We start from the raw sequence: 16,451 nt of genomic DNA, 5'->3' as shown, positions 1-16,451 counted from the left end.
ATACTGGTAAGTAGCATATTCCTTCACTACATATCTGTATGTGATTTACTGTATTTTGACATATGTTATGTCCCGCTGTGGTTCACATCAGTGCCGTAGGTACCTATTGTGCCGGCTGCTGTATTTGTCTTGGTCATGCTCTTTCTTTTGTCTTTCTCTTAAAAAAAAAAACCACATGTATGTTTGTATTTATATATGTATATGTACGCTTTGATATGTATACATATCCTAATATGTATACTGACTCCGGGAGAGCACTGATGCTATATTTTTCCTTGTTGCAGTATTTTGGGTTTCTTAGCCCCAGATTCTGTCTCTCTCCCTTTCTTTTCCTCTCTCTCTATTTTGAGAGCGAGCCTTATGTTTGTGGCTGGCTTCTGCCGGTGTCCTTTGACCAGTGTACTTCAGTTTATGGTTGGTCAGTATGACTACCTAGTGATACGTTCTCTGTCTTTCTGCCGACACATATGTGCTGTTGATGCTACATTTCATGGGCTTTTGCATTTGTGTGATGTGGCTTCCACGGTCCACACAGTCTACGTATGTTTATCCCTATTATCCAAATACTGTATCGCCTTGTAGTCATGGTTTAGTATACTCTACATAGGTGACATCTGTCTCTCTACATGTCATTCTTGGCATCCACTGTTGTGCATGCTCATTTTATACTCTGACTCTGTCATGCTGTTTTGTCCTTTCTGTGGGACTTTTATTGTTTGCAGATCCATGGGATCCTGCACACAGTGTTGCTTTTTATTCTTTTTACAGAAGCTTATGGATTTTCTTTCTTTGTGAACTGGCCGTTTTGGTTTCTGTATTTTCCCTTTGTCCCTTCGTGGAAGGTGAAAGTCTCGTACTGTCCTGTGACGGACTGCTGTGACATTGCCTTTTCTTGTTCATGCTCCTTTTCCAGAGCTTAATGGGTCTAGTGTCAGCACTTGCTGTTTCCACCTGTAATAGTCAATCTTTATTGATGGATTAGTTCTCTTTGGAACTTTGTGGGGTTCAGTCGCAGACACTCCTCCAATGGTGTATAGCTTTGGTATCTATTTTAAGTGAAAGACTCTGCGGCTAGATGTCTCTATCAGATAAACGAGTTACTTACCTTCGGTAACAATGTATCTAGTAGAGACGCAGTATAGCCACAGATTCCTAAGGCCCACCCATCCTCCCCGGTCTGCAAGGACCTTTTGAGGTTGGGTTCTTCCTACTGGTCTTTATGCCTGTGGTCTCTGTCTTCATGTGTGTTCACATCTTCACATCCTTCCCAGGTCAGGATGTCTTATTCTGTTTTATCTGTTGCTTCTCCACACATTCTCGCAACTGGGTGGTGGGCTCCTATATCCATCCACGCTTTTGCACCCTGGTTCTTTTCCAGTGAGGAGATTGGTCATGTCCTCCTTCCCCCCTGAGACTTTTTCTCCATTAGTTTGGGGTCTATTTGACTATACTACAGTCAATTGGTCATATTTAGTGTGTATGGTTGCACATTCTCTGTTACAGAAATGTTGTCAATTGCCATAACTTCATGTCGTTACAGTCTTGTTGTCCATTACAGTGACATTCATGTGGTTGCAGATTGCTTGTCGTTTACCCAAACATTAATTTCCTTTGCTGTTTTACCTCATAGGAGGGTATGCTTCTGCGAGACTGTTTATTGGCGGTTTTTCCCTACAATGCATTGTGATGTTTCTCATCATTTTATTAATCTGAAAGAAACTTGTTAGTTATAGATTCCTTACCTTAGAATTACCTCCAGGCGTCATAGTCCATCAACTCCTGGTGCACGAGGGATGCCCGGTTTCAAGGGCTGCGATTCTTGTACCTGACTGATGTTGGTTACGGATCCGCACCGCGTGTGCTTCTTTTGCCTGGAGCGCGACCACGACCCGAAGGCTTTGCGGGGGGCGGTCCCGAAAGCTGCTTGAGTGCCGGCAGTCTGCTCCGCGCCGTTCGAGGTCCCGGTTGCGAGGGACCGGTCGCGGAGCCACCACCACTCGTCCAAGTCATCGAAGTCTTCGCACTCGTGGTCGGGTAATTCGAAGCACAAAAAGAAGTTGAGGAAGCATCGTCGCTCTTCGACTTCTCCCCATTGGTCGGCTGATGCGACAAGGGATGCGGGCGGTGCCCCTCCGGCAGCTCCACTTGCAGAGCCCTAAGAGTGGACTCCGGGCTTCCCTCCCTTCCCGGAACCCAGAGACACTCCGGCCCAACTTCGTTCATTCTACGAAGGGATGCATGCCATCTTTGGGCGGTCCGAACCCGCCGGTGCGCCTTCGGGCCCCGCGGACTCGGTGCGGGGGGTCTAGGCCTTCTCCGCTCTCTGCTCCGTCCACGGTGCCGCAGGCCCCCCTTGGATTCATGCCTGGATCCGGATCTGCGCCTGTTGACCTCATTACACCTCCACCGGCGCTACAACCGACACCGGTCGTGTCCCTGGCCTGTGTCGACCCCGGCCCCCATCCCAATTTGGACCCGGCGCCGAGTGGGGTTTTTGTACCCCTGTTCACTCTTGGGGTCCCTTTTCGGCCAGATTGGCAACCTGAGGATGAGGACTGGGAGGGGTCAGGTGACCCTTTAACTGATCAGCTTGGTTATGACCAGAACTGGAGAGAGGAACTGGGGGATGCCAGTGGTCTCGACACATCCCCTGACCTTGGCACGTTTTCTCCTCCTACCGTGGCTACGGAGGAGGGAGCGTCATACGCAGGGGTGTTGCGTAGGGCAGCCGAGACTCTACACCGTGAAGTTCATACGGTGGCGGTGAGGACTAACCTCCTGACAGAGTTGCTTCAACCCGCTGTGAGCTCTTCGGAGCCCCTGCTGCCATTTAATGAGGCCCTCAGCGACGTCCTTTTAGGCATGTGGTCCAGGCCCAACACAGGGGCTCCCGTGGACAGGATGATTGCCCGACTCCACCGCCTGCCTCCGGGTGACCCGACTTTTCTCTCCCAACACCCTACCCTGGAGAGCTTGGTGGTCCATGCCTCCACTTCAAAGAGCGCGTTCCCTACCGCTCCACTGGAAAGGGAATCCAAGAAGCTGGACCACCTTGGGAAGATTTTCTCTTCTGCCAGCTTAGGACTGCGGTCGATAAACATTGCATGTCTCTTGGGTCATTATCTCCACTCTGTGTGTGGGATACGGTTGCGCAGGTGCTGCCTCAGTGTCCGGAGGAGGCCCGGGCAGTGCTCTCCTAGGCTGTCGCGCCGAGAAGGATGCAGTAAAGTTTACCATCTGTTGTGGGCTGGATACCGCCGACTCTCTGGGCAGGACCATTTAAACGTCTACGCCTGGATGAGATCGACTGGCTTTTCAGGGGATGTCCAGAACACCTTGATGGACATTGCCTTTGATGACCGTCCCTTTTTTGGCGACAGAGCAGACAACGCTGTAGAGCGTTTCAAGTACTCATGGGCTATGGCCAAGTCCTTGGGGCTCTCCAGCCGCCCAGCACAGTCTGCTTTTCGCCCCTTTCATGGCTACAGAAGGGGTGCCCTACTACGTCCCGCCCAGAGCCACAGGCAGCAGCAGGCTTCCCAACCTTGCTGGGTACGTGGAAACCAACGTCGTGGTTCAGGGGGCCAGTGGGCGGGCTAGTCCACCAACCCCTCCTCTGCAGCAGCCTCCAAACCCTCCTAGCCTGACTTTTCAGGCCCACCAAACGCCAGTGGGCGGCAGGATCCGCCATCACCTCCATCACTGGCGCACCATCACGTTGGACAGGTGGGTTTTGCAAATAGTCCGAAGGGTCTACTCCCTCCCCTTCGAGACTACCGCTCCAGCCATGCAACCTCAATACCACCACATGTCGGAGGATCACCTGGGCCTTCTCCAACAAGAAGTTTCAGCACTCTTGGCCAAGGGAGCCATTGAGCGCGTTCCTGCCCCAGAAGTAGTTTGTGGTTGCTATTCCCATTACATTCTGGTGCCCAAGGAGGAAAAGGGTCTGCGTCCTATCTTGGATCTCAGGAACGTGGAGAAGTTCCAAATGTTGACGCTCGCTCAGGTCTTGTTTGCCCTCGACCCTGGAGACTGGATGGTAGCGTTCGACTTGCAGGATGCCTTCTTTCACATCCCCGCCGGCTCACCGGCTTTACCTGCGATTCATTGTAGGCCACGAGCACTTTCAGTTTACCGTGCTCCCCTGCGGCCTTACCATCGCCCCTCGTATGTTCACAAAAGTGATGGCGGTGGTCGCAACTCATCTGCGCAGATCAGGAGTTCCAGTCTTCCCCTATCTCGACGACTGGCTGTTGTCTCCCACCTCCAAACTACGGCCGAGCACCTGCGTTTGCTGGGTTTCTCCATCTATGTGCCAAAGTCAAACCTGATTCTCTCTCAGAAGCTCCTCTTCATCGGAGCGGTTCTGGACATGACGCGGTTTTGGACTTATCCTCCCGAACAGCTAGTCCGGGATATTCGGGCTATGATTCTGATCTTTCAGCCTCTTTCTCGGGTTTCGGTCTGAATGACCCTGAGGCTGCTGGGCCTCCTGGCCTACTTCATCCTGCTGGTCGATCATGCCAGGTGCCATATGCAGGCTCTGCAGTGGGACCTGAAGTTCAAGTGGGCGCAACATCAGGGGGAATCTGTCCTATTGCATCCAGATCTCGGAGGGCACTGCTCGACAGTTGCAGTGGTGGCTCACGAACCAGAATCGGGTCAGCGGCAGATCCCTCTCCCTTCCCCAACCAGAGCGCACAGTGGTGACAGACGCATCCCTTCTGGGATGGGGCGGCCACATGGGAAAGGCTGAGTTTAGCGGCTGCTGGTGTCCGGCGGAGTCCGGGCTCCACATCAACCTTCTGGAGCTTCCGGCTATTCTTCTTGCACTTAAAGCATTCCTTCCCTCTGTTCTGGGAAGAGTAGTGCAGGTGTTCACGGACAACACCAACTCCATGTGTTACTTCAACAAACAGAGTGGGGTGGGGTCATGGACGCTATGTCAGGAGGCCATCCGCCTCTGGACATGGCTGGAACATCAGGGCATATCCCTGGTGATTCAACACCTGGCAGGTTCCCTGAATGCCAGGGCAGACAAACTCAGCCGCAGGTGCATGATGGATCACATGGACTTTCCAAGGCGGCACTCGCTAGACGACGCTTTTCGTGGCGAGTGGAGTTGCGGTTTATTGTATGCCTTTCCGCCTATACCACTTCTGCCCAGAGTGCTGAAGAAGATCTGGCGCGACCGGGCCCAAGTCATCCTTGTGGCTCCGGATTGGGCACGAAGAGTCTGGTATCCCGAGCTGCTCAACATAGCCATCGATCCTCCGATCCGACTGCATCTTCGGGAGGATCTTCTGTCGCAGCAACAGGGAACGGTCCTCCACCTGAACCTGTCCAGCCTCCACCTCCTTGTGTGGAGATTGAGCGGCGGCAGTTAACGCCTTTTGACCTGCCTCCTGAAGTCTGTGATGTTACCTTGGCAGCCAGGCGTCCCTCCACTAAGACGGTCTACGCCTGCCGGTGGAACAAGTTTGTGGCATGGTGCACAGCAAAGGCTGTGGATTCTCTTTCTGCCCCTCTTTCTGAGGTTCTCTTATTTCTTCTTTCTTTAGCCCAGCAGGACTCTGCGCTGGGCACTATCAAGGGCTATCTTTCGGCCATCTCTGCCTTCCTTCGGCTTCCAGATCAACCCTCTCTTTTCAAGTCCCCAGTGGTTATCACTTCTTGAAAGGCTTAACTCATCTCTTTCCTCCTATTCCCTTCGTTATGCCTTAGTGGGACTTGAATCTAGTCTTAACCTATTTATTGTGCGCTCCCTTTGAGCCGCTTGACAACTGTCCTTTTAGGCTTCTGATGCTTAAAACTGCTTTCCTGGTAGCCATCACATCCGCCAGAAGAGTGAGTGAGCTCCAGGCTCTTTTCTCCAAGCCTCCTTTCCTATCTGTTCATCCGGACAAGGTAGTTCTCAGGACTCGTCCATCCTTCCTGCCTAAGGTTGTCACTGATTTCACAATGGGCAAACCATCACTTTGCCCACCTTCTTTCCGCCTCCCAAATCATCAGTCGCTCAACACTTCATGGAAGCTGGACATAATGTTAGCCAATTAAAATTTTGCATTCCTGAAATCGTCACAAAAAAAGAAGGGAGAGACAATCGCAACTTCATGCTACAAAGAGAAAACCACTGGATTTATTATTTAAATTCAATGAAACCGGATGGTTTAAATGATCGCACTGAATTTTCATGTTACCTGTGATTACACATTCTATATCTTGTATTTATGAAATTTCATTATTAATGTATGTCTAGTCTTGTACGGTTTACAGACTGATCATTGACTCATTAATAACTATGTACCACACATCAACTACCATACTTTATTCTTGCTTTACACTCATCCCCTAAATCCTTTACCACTGACGCTTCTGTTTCCATAGGTTCCGACTTCGACATATCACCACCTCTCTCTTGGCATTACCATCCCTACCATTTACGCTTACACCCACATAGGCATTTTTTTCTTTTTCTTTCCCACTCTTTATCACATTAACAGAACAACTATATCTCGCCGTCTTTTCTCCTCTGAATCTAACAATATCACCAGCATGGTCCGTTTACTGTTTTTACATCACTACAGTCCCATGTCTACTCTTATGGTCACTCCCCTCGGTGCACGTCACTCACGTCAGCTTCCCAACATTTAAATCCATTCGCGCACAAACCCAGATGCGGAACACCACATACGGAAGACGCGATGAGGCTTTTCAGCACTCGGTAAGAATACTTTACACGTCACGATCTGCATGTTTTACGGTATGCCCTTTAACACCCTAGTAGTCGTTTAATAAGATTTGCTAGCTTCCCACACCTTGGATAGTATCCCGACGGGTCTTCCTTGCACGTCTTTCACTTTAAAAACTCCCTAACACGGAGCTGTACACCCGCGAGCATTTTCCTTTCATCACGAGTCCGTTCACGTATATCCCCATGATGCACTTTTTGTTTTACATTTAAATCCACGTTTATATTTCATTATTCACCCACTAGACCTATTCCACCGAGCGTAAATAATCGCCATATGTCTCACTGTTCCTACACATAGCATTTACTCTACCTTTTGCTAATCGTAGATTTCCCCTGACGAAGGCTCATGCCGAAATGCATTGGGAGCTCATTACCTACGCCTCTGCTATCGTAATGTGATTGAAATGAACGCCAAAAAAAATGATGACAAATAAAGTTTTTCAAATTGAAATTCGATGAACTTTCAAGTTTAATCTTTTGACAAGCATTTGAAACCTCCACGAGAGGACAATAACTGTGCCCGAGGGACACACCCCAAGACTTGGGGAGTGCAGTTCTCACGTTTTCACTTACTCACTCAGATTTCGGAGAGTGAGACCTTGGAGCACGTAATAAAAGACAACCAACCAAATAACCACCAGGCAGTGCGTGTACTACTCACCTCATTTGTATTTGAACATCTACATTCCGAAAAATAGTACGCAGCACGCAAACCAAAAACAAAAAAAATCATGCAATTCGATGAAATATCAAATCTAACGGACACAAGAGCGGACACATTCGCCTATAGTCAAGAGGAAGTTTCAAGAATCTACGCGCTCATACAAGAGGATACTACCACCTCCTCAATCGGGAACACAAAGGAACAGAATATTCGTCAGCTTCTATACCTCTCCAAAAAAGAAATCAACCAACGCTTACATGCAAGTACATTGATCAGATACCACAAAGCCCAAAGAATCCCAAGGGGACTCAGAATACCACTCAAACCTTCCTTATGCAAAAACCAACAGAAGTTCAAAGACAAATGGTTTGCTATCCTGAATAAATGTTCTTTAGACTTGATCCTTCTGATTATAGAAGAACTATCAACCATCTTGGAAGAGCTAACTAAAGACATCCACGACATTAAAACGGAATTAGAAAAATCATTGACTACTGAAGACCTCAATGAAATATTGGAGGATATTAATAAACAATTGGCAAAACATACAGAGGAAGTCAACCAACGTAAAATCCGAAAATTTCGGAGAGATACGACCGACTACAAAATGGGGGAAGTATACTCCTGGGCCGAAATTTATGCCAAACGGAGACAAAACAAACCTTATACCACCAATACTGAAACCTCATCCTCTGACAGTGATCGAACCCAGCCACAGAGAAGGCCCCCCATGAAGGATATGACACCTGCAACAACATCAATGGACACACCATCTACGTCGACCACCACACTAAACAGCGAGGAGACTCCTTTTTTAGGGGTAGGCCCGTCATGGCAGGAAGACCCAGGAGGAGTCGCAGAAAAAATCAGGGAAAAGGACAAAGACCCACCACAAACTCGCACCACCTTGCCCAAGAGGGACCGTACAAAGAAAACCAACCAATAGACAACTTAGTCATTAACATCTCTGACTACCATTTCAGCGACATTGAAATAAATGTTTTACAGAAGGGCACATCATTTGTACCTACAGCGGAAAGCAACCTACTTGAACTACACATCAGCCTCTACAAACTCATGAGGAAACTTAGACTTCGCCACTTCTTTGACAACGTTCTGACAACCACGAAAGAACAAAAAGAGGATCCCCTAATGGGTTTACAGTCTAAAAGCACCTTCATGGCACCAGTTAGCCATAAAAGCTTAGATTTATTTGAATCAGTTGTGAAAAACGACCTATCTAAACTCAATTACAACAGAAACAGATCCAAACACAGCAACCTCACCAACAAAGAGATAGATATCTTAAAAACTATCGCACACAACCCTAACATCATTTGCACCAAAGCGGATAAAGGTGGAGCTCTCGTTGTACTTAATTCCGATTATTACAACACCCAAATATCAACTCACGTCCAGGACTCTGAAACATACATGAAACTGGAAATTAATCCTACAACACAATACAGAGACGTCTTATCGGCAATCGTACAAGGTGCAGTTGACAACGGCACCATAAATGAGAAGGTCCAAAAATTTCTTATTCAACCAAATCCAAAAAGTCCTACTATCTTTATGGTACCCAAAATTCACAAACACCCTACCAAACCCCCCTGCCGACCCATCGTATCCACACGAGGAAGCCTTCATGAACCAGTTGGCAAGTATCTAGATCGCCATCTTCAACCCAGTGTTATCTCCATGAAATCATTTCTCAAAGACACCACCGACTTCCTCATTAAACTCAACCAAGTAACTACATCACACGACGAAAACATCATCATCTGTACGGTGGACGTTAATTCCTTATATACCTCCATCCCTCATCAGATGGGCTTGGAGGCTATCGAAACAGGCATTACTGCACTCGAAATATCCACACAACTTGCAGGTCTTCCTTATGGAATTAATGCAATTTACCCTTTTTCACAGCTATTTCGAACACAACAATGAATGGTACCAACAACTAACGGGCACGTCTATGGGAAATTGCGCAGCTCCAGCGTATGCCAATATTTTCATGAAGCAATTCGAAGAAGACCACATCCTCACCATACCCACATGGACCAACCACCTAAAAATATATCTCAGGTTCATTGATGATATATTCATCATATGGAAAGGTTCGGACCAAGCTCTCAAAAATCTTTTAGATGACCTCAATCACATTGACCAACGATTACAATTCACCTTCAATATTCATCCAGACTCTATCACCTTCTTGGACGTCACCATCACCAAAACATCTACGGGATTTGAGACCAACCTATACAGGAAAAGCACAGACAGGAATAATACCCTCCATTACCAAAGCTTCCATCCGCCATCACTCAAACAACATCTACCATATTCCCAAATGCTACGTGTAAAAAGGATTGTATCTAACCCTATTAAATCCTTGGATCAACTCAACATTCTCACACAAAGATTCAAATCTCGTGGCTACCCTGATCAGGTACTGCTAAAAGCGAAAGAAAGATCCACCACCAAGAATCGTGATCAACTTCTTACCACACAATCCAAACCAACCAGTAACCAAATCACGGTAGTTTCCAAGTATTCCACCATGAGTACAAGCTACAGACGAATAATCAAAAAACATTGGCAACTGCTTAAACTAGAGCAGGACTTTAATCATATTTTTGATGAGGAACCAATTTTCGCTTATACAAGAAACAAAAACATCGGTGAAATTCTGAAACAACAAGACCAACCGTTCACACACTCTTCAATCAAAGGAACTATCCCTTGCTTGAACTGCAACAACTGTAATAACATTATAAAAGGCGACCACATCACACATCCCATGAGGGGACACAAAATCAAACTGAAGCTAACGGCAACCTGTGACACATCCAATGTTATTTACATGCTTAAGTGCCCCTGTGGCAAAGTTTATGTTGGACAAACCGAAAGAAAGATGAAAGTAAGACTCAATGAGCACAAATCTAACATTAGGACTAAACAACCCAAATCATCAGTCGCTCAACACTTCATGGAAGCTAGACATAATGTTAGCCAATTAAAATTTTGCATTCTTGAAATCGTCACAAAAAAAGAAGGGAGAGACAATCGCAACTTCATGCTACAAAGAGAAAACCACTGGATTTATTATTTAAATTCAATGAAACCGGATGGTTTAAATGATCGCACTGAATTTTCATGTTACCTGTGATTACACATTCTATATCTTGTATTTATGAAATTTCATTATTAATGTATGTCTAGTCTTGTACATTTTACAGACTGATCATTGACTCATTAATAACTATGTACCACACATCAACTACCATACTTTATTCTTGCTTTACACTCATCCCCTAAATCCTTTACCACTGACGCTTCTGTTTCCATAGGTTCCGACTTCGACATATCACCACCTCTCTCTTGGCATTACCATCCCTACCATTTACGCTTACACCCACATAGGCATTTTTTTCTTTTTCTTTCCCACTCTTTATCACATTAACAGAACAACTATATCTCGCCGTCTTTTCTCCTCTGAATCTAACAATATCACCAGCATGGTCCGTTTACTGTTTTTACATCACTACAGTCCCATGTCTACTCTTATGGTCACTCCCCTCGGTGCACGTCACTCACGTCAGCTTCCCAACATTTAAATCCATTCGCGCACAAACCCAGATGCGGAACACCACATACGGAAGACGCGATGAGGCTTTTCAGCACTCGGTAAGAATACTTTACACGTCACGATCTGCATGTTTTACGGTATGCCCTTTAACACCCTAGTAGTCGTTTACTAAGATTTGCTAGCTTCCCACACCTTGGATAGTATCCCGACGGGTCTTCCTTGCACGTCTTTCACTTTAAAAACTCCCTAACACGGAGCTGTACACCCGCAAGCATTTTCCTTTCATCACGAGTCCGTTCACGTATATCCCCATGATGCACTTTTTGTTTTACATTTAAATCCACGTTTATATTTCATTATTCACCCACTAGACCTATTCCACCGAGCGTAAATAATCGCCATATGTCTCACTGTTCCTACACATAGCATTTACTCTACCTTTTGCTAATCGTAGATTTCCCCTGACGAAGGCTCATGCCGAAATGCATTGGGAGCTCAATACCTACGCCTCTGCTATCGTAATGTGATTGAAATGAACGCCAAAAAAAACGATGACAAATAAAGTTTTTCAAATTGAAATTCGATGAACTTTCAAGTTTAATCTTTTGACAAGCATTTGAAACCTCCACGAGAGGACAATAACTGTGCCCGAGGGACACACCCCAAGACTTGGGGAGTGCAGTTCTCACGTTTTCACTTTCCGGTGGACCATCTATTGGAGGTCCTTCACCAGGGCTCTGGTGGGAGTGAATTCTTACTTCCCTTTGAAGGTTCGCTCCTTTCTTCCTTGACGGGGGCTTGGAGGCGTCCTCCCTCAGGGGACCCGGTGCCTCTGCATCTTCTGCACCGGCACCTCCCGACGCCGCGTGACCCGGCGTGTCATTCCCTTCACCCCTCAGCCGCAAGCCCCCTTTTGCGGACTGGTTTTCCCTCCCTGCCGCCACTGTTGACTCTGCCGTCCCGCGAGGCCCCAGGCTGGACTCTTCGGGGCGCAACATGTTCGCCTCGACCAGAGCGGACCTGCGGGCCCTTAACACCTTGTGTGTGCTGGCTAGGGTCTCCTCCTGTTTGTGGGACTCGGCTGAGTCTCTGGGATCTTGGGCGTCCCAGGAGTCTGGTCAGGTGGACTTACGGCATCATGCATTGGATGGCCGGGAGCTTGCGGCGTTTATTCTCCGCTCCGCTCTGGACATCTCAGAGGTGCTGGGCCGGGCCATGGCTTCCTCAGTCGCTCTCCGTCGTCATGCTTGGCTTCGTGACGGAGTATTCCCTGAGAAAATTCGGGAGCGACTCATTGACCTTCCGTTTGATGGCAGCCTGTTAAATGCCCCAGCCGACTCCGCTATCCAAAGGCTCTTGGCGGGGCTCCGTCCTCCTCCTCCGCCTTATCCTCCTCCTCCTCCGTCCCCTCCTCAGTGACTTCTGAGTTGGGTTGATTCTGGGACTTCTTAGGCCGGTTGTTCTGGCTGTGGAGTGTGTTTTCTGGCCGTTTACGTCCTTTCTTGGGACTTTGGCATTGTTGGCTGCTGGACGGCCCTTGTGTTGATTGTGTGTGGGTTCTGCAGGAGTTGTTGTGCGGACTTGGCCCTGAGATTCGGCCTACTGCTTTGCTTGGGCTGCTTATCACACCTTCAAGGGGGTGTTTTTTTTCCCCGTGGCTCTTTTGTTTTTCCTCTGCTGCGGAAGTTCTTCCAAAGAGGGTTCCCATACCTTGGGACTTAACGTACCCTATGTGGGGTAGTGGTAGCTGTCATATAGCTTGTGCTTTGCTATAGGGTTCTGGTCGCCTTCGGGTGCCTGTTCTCCATAGCGTTTAGGGGTAGGTTGCTTTTGCTTCCTGAGGTCCTGTGCGCGGCCACTTGTAGTGGTGTGCCCGGGCATCTCCTCCTCTCCCTGCTCCTGTCCCGAGTTCTGTTATGATCCTGTGTTCTCTCTTGCCAGGCGTCGCCTACTCGGCCTTCCTGGGGCCTCAGGCTGTTCTTCTTGCTTCTGGCGGCTTTGACTGCCGGAGCTGTTCTGGCTGGCAGACTGCTCTCCATCTGGAGTGGGTTCGCCTTCTTTTCCCTCGTTTCCTTGGGCCCTCTAGGCTGCTTATTCTTCTGCTTTTCCTGTCTTGGCATTGGGCAGAAGCTATGTTGCCTTGTGGGGGAGTGGGGTGCTTCGGCCTCTCCGTCCTTGCCCTTGGTTCCTCTGCTGTGAGCCTCTTCAGCCTTCTTTCCCTCCTACATCCCCTTGGGGTCAGTGGGGTTCTGCTTGTGGGGGTTCCCTTGGCCTAGCAGGAACGAGGTCTGGTCCCCTGTGGGGCCCTCTGTTCTGCATTGGGTGGTGGGGTCCTTTCGCAGACCCTCCTTCCCAGGGAGTATGGCTAGGGTGAAGGAATCTGCGGCTAGTAGTCTCTATCAGAGTTACTTACCTTCGGTAACAATGTATCTGGTAGAGACGATTCTAGCTGCAGATTCCTTCACGGCCCGCCCTTCCTCCCCTATTCTGCGAGGACCCTTGGGTTGGTCTTCGGTACTCGCCTCCCGGTGGGGGGGCTGTGTCTCCTGTGAGTGCCTTCCTTGTTCTTGACGGGTGGCTCCGTCTGGGTGGGTGCGTTTCATTCCTCCTTTGGTCCTTTTGAGGATTGGGTTCCGGTGCCCTGCTGCTCTGGCTACTCCAGGTCTATCCCTGTCCTCCCTCCCCTCCCTTCCTTCCATTGCTATCCTCTGATTAAGGGTCATCTGGCCTTGTCTTGCCCTTCTCCCTCGTGGTTGGTTGCCCTCTAGGTTGGGGTGACTTGGAGGTTTGTTGTCCCGGTCTGTCTTGGAACTGATCCCATTCCTTGCTCAGGATGAGGGGGGGGGGTGGGGGGGTGGAGGGGGTTACTACGTGTGCCATGAATTTTACGCATGTTCTTTACCTCCGGGGCACAGGGTTGGCCGGTTGTCTATGTGCTGGCAGGGTGACTGCGCAGGTTTCTGCTTGTTCTTCCTCTTCTTTTCCTGCCCTTGGGTTCTGCAGTGTTGGCACTACTCTGGTGGTGGTGTTAGTCACCATTTCTTTCCAATTTTTCTGCTCTTCGCACACTGTTCCCATGCTTCCACAGTTTTTTATCTGATGGTTCCGCGTTGTGGTGCGGAAAAGTTCGTCGAAGAAAACTGACGTAGGTGCGCCGGGGCGGGTCTTAAATGACCTCGCTGACGTCGCGTACGCGGACGACGCCTGGGCGGAGTCACGTGATGTCGCCCCACCCCCGGCTCGCAGATGTGCTGTGGCAAAAAAGTTTCCAGATCCAGTCTCACGCCTGGGGATAATTCTACGTGAAGGAATCTGCGGCTAGAATAATCTCTACCAGATACATCATTACCGAGGGTAAGTAACTCGTACTTCAGGGTGGATGACCAGCTCTTTGTTGGCTACGTGGGCGCCAAAAAAGGTCGGGCCGTGCACAAACGAACCATCTCGCCGGTGTCTCGTTCTGTGCATCTAAGCATGTTACTCCTTGGATAAGAAGGAGCCTCCTGTGGGGCTGTGTGCCCATTCTACCAGGGCAACTGCAGCCACTACTGCCTTGTGACGCGGCGTTCCCTTGCAGGACATTTGTCAGTCAGCTACGTGGACCTCGCTGCACATGTTTACCAAGCATTACTGCCTTGACAGTCAAGTCCGGAGAGATGGCTTCTTTGGCCGTTCTGTTCTCCGTGACTTTCTGGTGTAATTTGTTCGCAGACCCACCACCGGGGTTAGTATTGCTGGGGTATCTATTCTAAGGTAAGGAATCTATCACTAACATGTCTCTTTCTGATGCAAAAGTTACTACTTGTGTAACGATATAGCTGTAAGAGACACTAGTTAGTGATAGATTCCTTACCGCCCCACCCATTCTCCCCGTTCTGCGAACTGGTTACTAAGGTTAAGGTCATCCCTCTTAGGGCCCTAATTTTCTGCACCAATGGTCAGTATCTTGCATGGCTCTGCGTTCCTGGCACGGAAAGTTGTGTACAGAACTGACGTCAGCGCGCATGGGTGGCGCCTAAGTACTCTCTGTGGCGTTATCTCGGCGCTTACGACGCCAGTGACGGATGCGGAGCCGCACGACACCACCTACTGACGCGCAGGGGTACTGCTAAGCGAAACTTTCCGGATCCAGTCTGACGCCTGGGGATATTCTAAGGTAAGGAATCTATCACTAACTAATGTCTCTTACAGATATATCGTTACACAAGTAGTAACTTGTGCGTTAAGGGTAATCTTTCAGACTTCCTCCGGTTGCCCGATCAGCCAACCCTTTTCAAATCTTGAAGGGCCTGAGCCCCATTTTTAATAGAGACTTCTAACCATAAATTCCTCACCGTAGGATATTGCCCAGCTGTCAGAGTTTATTCTCTACCAGAAAATGTGTTAACGAAGGTAAGTAATTTGTTCTTTCCTGCCAACACCTTTTGTGATGCTGCAGTGGGACTTAATTTGTTTCTCGCCTATTTTGTGTTCACTCCTTTTGAATTGAATACACAGCTGTCCTGTACTGCTTTTGACCATAAAGACAGTGTTCCGCATCACTGTCACCTCTGCACTACGAGTGAGTGAACTTCATGCCTTGTCCGTACAGGCAAATTGGTGTTGCAGAAAAGCAAGTGACTTTGTTGCCAAAGGTGGTCATGCCCTTCCACATAGGACATACCATTACTTAGCTGTCTTGCTACGCCCAACCTCATCTGTCCAAGGAAGAAGAGCGACTCTGCTACCTTGTTCATAAGAAGGTCCTCCGCTTTTACATTGGTCAGACAAGAGGCCATCAATTAGACGATCACCTTTTTGTGAACTTCTCTTGACCAAAAAGGGACAAACAGTACAAAAGGGAACCATCTCCCAATGGATTGTATCATGCATAAAGATGTTCTATGGGCTAGCCAAGAAGCAGCCCTTAGAAGGCTTGTGCAGTAATTCCACCAGAGTAAAAGCTGCTTGCTTCCACTGTGCCAGTCTTGGACATCTGCCAAGCCGCTACATGGACATACAAACGTTAACAAAGCACTATGGACAGCCAGGTTTGGTGGGACAGGCATTTTGCCTAGTCTGTTCTGCATTTCCCGGTATGAATTATTCAGCAGAACCATCGACTGGAGAGGTACAGATTTGGTATCTATTCACAAGATGAATAGTCTGCAGTTAGAGGTCTCTGTCAGAAGAACAAGTTGCGCACCTTTGGTAGCGCCTTTCCTGGTAAAGCTTCTTGCACATCCCAGATTCGTCGCAGAACTGTCATCCTCCCCCTTCTGTGGAATGGACTCATACAGCTCATTAATACGATCCCAAGATTAGAAATCTGCACACTGGCATATTCTGATTTATATGTGCTCTGTGTTAGAAGGCATGGACAAAGATCAAAGAGAAACTGAACTCAGCGTGCATCTAGGACAGGGTGAACCTGATGCAAGCCCACACAGTGCCAC

The 16,451-nt window shown here is 48.4% G+C and overlaps 1 protein-coding gene across 4 annotated transcripts in view; it reads left to right on the top strand.

Annotated features, from left to right (window-relative positions):
• The window catches only part of RICTOR (RPTOR independent companion of MTOR complex 2), a 1,453,900-nt gene that overhangs the window by 1,362,950 nt on the left and 74,499 nt on the right, over positions 1-16,451 (top strand). The window lies entirely within an intron of this gene.

This window comes from Triturus cristatus, chromosome 2_1, assembly GCF_964204655.1.
Source record: "Triturus cristatus chromosome 2_1, aTriCri1.1, whole genome shotgun sequence".
Lineage (NCBI taxonomy): Eukaryota > Metazoa > Chordata > Amphibia > Caudata > Salamandridae > Triturus > Triturus cristatus.
This window is presented reverse-complemented; position numbering and strand designations above follow the sequence as displayed.